The 7,176-nt window shown below is 44.9% G+C and overlaps 1 long non-coding RNA gene across 1 annotated transcript; it reads right to left on the bottom strand.

Annotated features, from left to right (window-relative positions):
* Positions 1 to 1,812: 1,812 nt before the first annotated feature.
* LOC147353990 (uncharacterized) lies at positions 1,813 to 3,357 on the bottom strand. The gene is made up of 2 exons (XR_015146718.1): positions 3,154 to 3,357; positions 1,813 to 2,740 (listed from the first exon to the last, which is right to left on the bottom strand). It is a non-coding gene; the product is annotated as an uncharacterized LOC147353990 (long non-coding RNA).
* Between the last annotated feature and the right edge of the window lie 3,819 nt (positions 3,358 to 7,176).

The following is a 7,176-nucleotide window of genomic DNA, read 5'->3' as shown; positions in this document are numbered from 1 at the left end:
GACCAACAAAACAATACATCAAGTCCTCATTTGTAGTAATTACCAATTCCCATGGTGTTAAGTGTCTTGTGATGGCCAATTTCTAGCTACCAATTCACTGAAGGTGGAGTTGGAAAGAGATGTCCAGTGAACACCATGATACAGTTATTTCCACCCTACAGACACAACAGACATAATCTCAAGAGCATAGATAATAGTTAGGAAGTGATGTGTTGAGTATTTATTACCTTAGTTTTCTAGACATATTTCTTTTAAGTCTATGTAACTTTTAAATATAATCAGCCCTCCATTGGAGAAGGCAATGGCACCCCACTCCAGTACTCTTGCCTGGAAAATCCCATGGATGGAGGAGCCTGGTAGGCTGCAGTCCATGGGGTCGCTAAGAGTCAGGCACAACTGAGCGACTTCCCTTTCACTTTTCACTTTCACGAATTGGAGAAGGAAATGGCAACCCACTCCAGTGTTCTTGCCTGGAGAATCCCAGGGACGGGGGAGCCTGGTGGGCTGCCGTCTATGGGGTCGAACAGAGTCAGACATGACTGAAGCGACTTAGCAGCAGCAGCAGCAGCAGCCCTCCATATCATAGGTTTAGCATTCATGAATTTAACTAAGCATTAATTAAAAAAAATTTTTTTTAATTCCAAAAAGTTCCAAAAAGCAAAACTTGGATTTGCTTTGTTGTTGTTATGTGGTCACTAAGTCATGTCGGACCTTTTTAAACCCCATGGATTGTAGCCAGCCAGGCTCCTCTACCCACAGGATTTTCCAGGCAAGAATACTGAAGTGGGCTGCCATTTCCTTCTCCAGAGGATCGCCCGGACCCAGGGATCAAAACTGTGTCATTAGTTATTAGGTAAATAATATCTAATACAAGTAATCCACAGATGACAATGTGTAGGGAAGGATATGCATAGGCCACATGCAAATACTATGCCATTTTATAAAAGGGACTTCAGCATCCTCAGCACTATCCACAGCGGGTCCCCAGCAGATACTGAGGGTCTACTGTAATGGTGAGGCAGGAGGTAGATGGGCCTCCCTCGGGTAGATACTTCAAAACAAGAATGGCAGGATAGAGAGAGGAGGCTGGGCCCTGCCCAGAGAGAAGATAAGAGACCACATATTTCTCATTCTCCAAGTCAGGAGACCGCCCCAACTACACATGCACAGAGAGGCTCCTTGGCGGTCAAAAGGGGAACGCTGCTGCTGCTGCTGCTAAGTCGCTTCAGTCGTGTCCGACTCTGTGCGACCCCATAGACGGCAGCCCACCAGGCTCCCCCGTCCCTGGGATTCTCCAGGCAATGATGCTAAGTGATGTTAACTAACCATAGGCCTCTTCACTGGAATCCATCTTGGCTAAGAGATGCACAGAGGGGAGGATCCTGAGATATACCAAATATGGGCTCTGAACCAGACAAATCAAAATGGTTAGCCAAGGAAAACTGCAGGGGTCCAGCCCCGGCTGATCCAGGGTATTCGAAGGGGAGACGGTGTCAGCGACCTATTTATTTATTTATTCATCAAAGATATAAAGAATAATAGAATGAGGATAGCTCAGTAGGAAAATTCAGTGGAGAAAAGAGGCTGAGTAGCTTGGTTTACGTGGAAAATCAATATAACCTGTGACACCAGGTTAGCTCCGACCACGGAGGCCGCAGGCGCCCTCTCAAATAGCGGAAGGCGCCCCACCTTAGACACCTTCTCGAGTGGGTCTTAGAAGCCCAGGCAAATAAATGGTCGCAGAGGATTTCCGTGCTCCAGATGGAGACTCAGCTGGAAATTGAGGGGAAGAATGACATGGGGAGACCAAGCTTTGGTGAGCAAGGCCCGTAGCTTTATTTTCAACAGGGGCTTATATACCCTAAGTTACACATAGAGGATAATAGGGGATGCAAAGTTAGCAGTCTTTGATCCTTATCAAAAACTAGGGTTTCTTTCCTGCAAATTTATCGTATACAAATGGTTTAGGTGATTTACATCATCTTCTGGCCAGAAGGCCTATTAACATTTTATGACTCTTGACAAAGGTTTATCAACCATAAGACTTATTTTCTCCAAGAGTAATTATTTTAAGGTTTGGCGCCATCTTCCGAAGGTGTTAGATAAAATTGCATTCCTATAGGGCAGAGGCGTAATGGGTTTACAACAAAGGAAAGAATTTATTACCTTAAGGGTCTAAAGTTGCTAACACCAAGGCTACTACTTTATTTTTTCTACATACCAACTAAATTAATACACATTCAAGGATACAACACAGGGGATGTGAAAACTTGTCAACAAGCATTGGCTCATCAATGAAATCTTTTACTAGTTTTATTCTGACAGTTTCTAACTCTCTGAGAGGCTCTAAGCTATTTGAATATCTTAAGCTTCCCATGCCTCTCGAGGCTGGGAGACTGTAAACAATCGTATGCATAGCTGTAGGAGTCCGGGTAAACTTGTCAGGCGAGTTAGAGAGCTATCTGAGGGGTTTGGATTTAAACACTCCTAATTGCCCAGGAACTTTATTAATTGGAGCTGTAAGTTAACTCTTTGACAGAGAGAGCGAGATGGTGGTGGGGGACAGCCCCTAGTAAAGTCAGAGGTGAGAGCACAAAGCAATAAAGTAGGCAGATTCTGGTTTTTTGGGGGTAGATGCTCGAGAATATCCAGGGGGACTCCTGAGGCTCGATCCCGCCTTTTCGTATGCCAAGCCTCCTTCCTCATGACCTTTGTCTCGAGTGGAATGCCTCACCGGCTCCTGGCAGAAAACCAGAAGAAATGCTCCATATAAGTAATTCAAACTTCCATGAAGGGGAGACTCAGCAACTGAGTCTGCCCACATGTCTATCCATGTATATTGTACTCTTTTTTTCCTCCTAATAAATACTTTGTTACACTACTTTCCATCATTGTGAGAATTCTTTTTCTGCAAAGCTCAAGGGCCAGGGCCTTGTCACTGACCATTAGCCTAGTGGCTGGGATTCAGTGCTCTCACCTCCTGGACTGGCCCTTGCTCTCTGGCCAGGAAGCCTTGCTTCAAGCCAGTGCAGGCCGAGGCACTCCAGATCAATGGTTGTGTTAACACGTTTCAATTTTTCTGAGCATCTGACTGTAGGAACCAGCTCCAGAACACTGCCACACCCATCCAAAGCCATTCAATCTGTCCCTCACCTGTCACAGCAACCCAGAGTCAAAACACACACACACTCCTGCTGGGACTCCAGAAGCTGGCGCACCTGAAGGGACCTTCAGCCTACACTGGGCCTTCCGGAGCGCAAAGGTGCACAGGCACTCATATCGTCCAGCACCTGCTGGCCTTGGAATGCTCACCCTTGGCACCCAAGGCCAAGGATGGCCAGATCCGGCGCCTGCGCACTATGAGCCCCGACTACAACTCCCAGAAAACTCCGCGGCGAGGATGCCCCAAGGCCCTTAGGCTTCCGGTGTCTTCTGCTTTCCCGGCTCTGGACTACATTTCCCACAGGTCACAGGACGCGAATGACAGGCGGTCTCGAAAGTCCCCTTAGAGCGGTCTTGTGGTTCTTGGGCTCCGGTTGTGAGCCGGTCCAGTGGAAACAGAAATCGATGTAGGGCGTGAAAGGGAGGACTTTGCTAACTCGGACCCCAGCCGGCGCCGGGGGTGAGAGGAGGGTAGCTGTCCAGGTGAACGCGAGTTGCGAGGGAGGTGATGGTGTGACAGACAAAAAGGGAGGGGTGGTCAAAACAGGTGAGGGTGTTTCCTGGTTGCGTGTGATGCAGTCAGGTATGGGACAAGGTCGGAGTGTGCTTCCGTGACCGTGAGGGACAGGTGGGGTGTAAGAGCTGTGTGTGAACACTGTGCACGTAGTAGGGCCAAAAGTGTGTCACACTGTATGAAAACTGATGTTGTATTTGCATGACTGTGCACACGACAGGGCTGAGATGTCCTGTGACAGATGGAATTGGGTGTGTGGGTGTGTGTAAGCAGGCACCTGTGCCTACGAAGTGGCCAGTTTGTAGCTGCATGTAAAATACATTGTATGAGCTTCAACTAAGCTCAGTGGTGTCCGGCTCTTTGCAACCCCACAGACTGTGGCACTCCAGGCTTCCCTGTCCTTCACCAACCCCCAGAGTCTGCTCAAACTTATGTCTGTCAAGTTGGTGATGCCATCCAACCATCTCATTCTCTGTCATCCCCTTCTCCTCCTGCCTTCAATCTTTCCCAGCATCTGGGTCTTTTCTAATGAGTCAGTTATTCACATCAGGTGGCCAAAGTATTGGATCTTCAGCTTCAGCATCAGTCCTTCCAATGAATATTCAAGACTGATTTCCTTTAGGATGGACTGGTTGGATCTTCTTGCAGTCCAAAGGGCTCTCAGTCTTCTCCAATACCACAGTTCAAAAATATCAATTCTTTGTCACTCAGCTTTCTTTATGACCCAACTTTCACATCCATACATGACTACTGGAAAAACCATAGCTTTGACAAGACGGACCTTTGTCAACCATGTCTCTGCCTTTTAATATGCCGTCTAGGTTGGTCATAGCTTATCTTCCAAGGAGGAAGCGTCTTTTAATTTCATGGCTGCAGTCACCATCTGCAGTGATTTTGGAGCCCAAGAAAATAAAGTCTCTCACTGTTTCCATTGTTATCCCTTCTATTTGCCATGAAGTGATGGGCCTGGATGCCATAATCTTAGTTTTTTGAATGTTGAGTTTTAAGCCAACATTCGTAAACTTTGTATGAGCTTATCTGTTGCTTATGATGGAGCTGGAGTGTTTTTCTATGACCGTGTGACAAGGCCATATGTGTGCGCCAGAGAGAAGGGACAGGATGACAGGATTGGGATGAATCTGTGACTGTGGTGAAAGTGTGTGTGTGTTTGTGTGTAGCATGACAGGGCTAGAGTGTGACTGTTGTGTGGTGGTGACAGGCCTGCGGCGTATCTCTGTGATTCTGTGTCATGTGTGTATGTATGCCCATCTATGCATGTGACATGTCAGCATATATCTCTGACTATGTGTGATGGGCATTGTGTATGTTTGCTGAGTGGGTTGTTTGTTGGGTGGGTTATTTAGTATGATGTTTGCTCTAACTTTCCTTTTAAAAAACACACACTCTTAATCCAAAGAAATAAGTTCATTTCAATTATTAGTTTGCTAAAAAAAATCTTCATAATTATTATTATAATTTTCTGTTTTTTTTTTTTTAATCAGATGTCTTTTCTGTGTCTACTAATACGACCATAAAATTTTTCTTCTTTATTTTGATAACATGGTAGCATACATTGATTTTTTAAATGTTAAACCAACCTTCCTTTTTTGGAATAAGCCAAGGGAGGGCATGATATAAGATCCTTTGTGTAAATTGCTGTGTAAGTGAAAGTGTTAGTCGATCAGCTGTATTTGACTCTTTGCAATCCCATGGACTATAGCCCACCAGGTTCCTTTGTCCATGGAATTCCCCAGGCAAGAATAGCGGAGTGGGCTGCCATTCCCTTATCCAGGGGATCTTCCCAACCCAGGGATGAAATCTGTGTCTCCTGCTTTGCAGGCAGCAGATTCTTTACTGTCTGAGCCACCAGGGGACCCCAAATTACTGTCTACCTCTCTTAGTATTTTGTTAGTACCTTGATTTATATTGCTAGCATGTTCTGGGAAATTCAGGCTGAGAAATTAGTATAAAATTGATCCTGGGCTTGGAGTGCCAGGGTGTTTGGAAAAATCATCAAGGAAATTCTCTGGAGGATTGTAACTTCCATTCATACTTTGAAGAGCTTTTATAGACAGCCCCAAATTTAATGTAAGGGAACAAGCCACTATGCATTACAGTGGCAAAAACAACAAACAACATAAGTAGAACACCAAGGAAATTAGGTATTAAACTTACTGAGTACATAAGTTCAAAACAGAATACCAGAATGAGTAACAGAAATTGGAGCAAAGCAAGTGAATTAGTGAAGCATGAGCTAATTAAGTAGAAAGCACTGAAAGGAAGGAAGGAAGGGACTTCCCTGGTGTTCTAGTGGCTAAGCTTCCACACTCCCAATGCAGGGGGGTGGGTTTGATCACTGATCAGGGAACAAGATCCCACAGGTGGCAACTAAGACCTGTTGCAGATGACATAACAAATTCCTAGAAAGATACAACTTAAAGAATCGACAAGAACAAATAGAAACTTGTAATAGATAGTTAATCACTAATGATAATAGTGTCAGTAGTTTAGGATCTAAACTCTAATCATCACCAGGCTCAGATAATTGTGTAGAAGAGTTTAATTAGGGGAGCGTTCAGTCAGGTCTTAGGTGCTACTTCATTCATAGCCTCTCAGCCTCACCTGTGCCTGGGGCCTTGGGAAACTTGTTTCTCTTGATTCCCTGCTGTGGCAACCGTCCCTGCATGAATTCTGGTCAATTCTACATGGGCACAACCCACGGTAGTGCCCGACCTCATGCCTGACCTCATGCCTGCACTGGGTACCTCTTGCCTCAAAGCATCTGGGCCTGTCTGGTTGGACTTTGATCTTGATCCCACAAATAAAATAGATTCTCCAAAGGGTTTTAATGGATATTGTGCCGCAAACCTATAACTTCTTTGTGGGCAAAAGTTCATGTTTGTGAATATTTCTCTTTGTTGGCCCTTCATTATTATTGCAGTTATTGTGTGAATGGGAGATAGATGACTGAGTTTCAAATCATTTAGCTCTTTAAAAATAGCCTGCAGAACCTAAGTGTCCAACAGATGAATAGACAAGATGTGGTATAAAATGAACTTATTTACAAAACAGAAATGGGGTCACATACTTAGAGAACAAACTTACGGTTACCAGGGGGAAGGGTAGGAGGAAGGGATAGTTAGGGAATTTTAGGATTGATATGTACACACTGCTATATTTAAAATGGATAACCAAGGGACTTTCTTGATGGTCCAGTGGCTAAGACTCTGCACTGCCCATTCAGGGGGCCCAGATTCGATCCCTGGTCAGGGGACTAGATCCCACGTGCCACAACTAAAAATCCCACATGCTGTAACTAAGATCTGGTGCAGCCAAATAAATAATTAATAAACATTTAAAAAATAATAATAAAATTGATAACTGACAAGGACTGACTGCATAGCACAGGGAACTTTGCTCAATATTATGTGGCAGCCTGGATGGGAGGGGAGTCTGGGGGAGAATGGATTCGTGAATATGTGTGGCTGAGTTGCTTTGCT

This window comes from Bos grunniens, chromosome 18 (assembly GCF_055505025.1).
Source record: "Bos grunniens cultivar Pamir isolate PY7600 chromosome 18, Bosgru_T2T1.0, whole genome shotgun sequence".
In the NCBI taxonomy this organism is placed as follows: Eukaryota; Metazoa; Chordata; class Mammalia; order Artiodactyla; family Bovidae; genus Bos; species Bos grunniens.
This window is presented reverse-complemented; position numbering and strand designations above follow the sequence as displayed.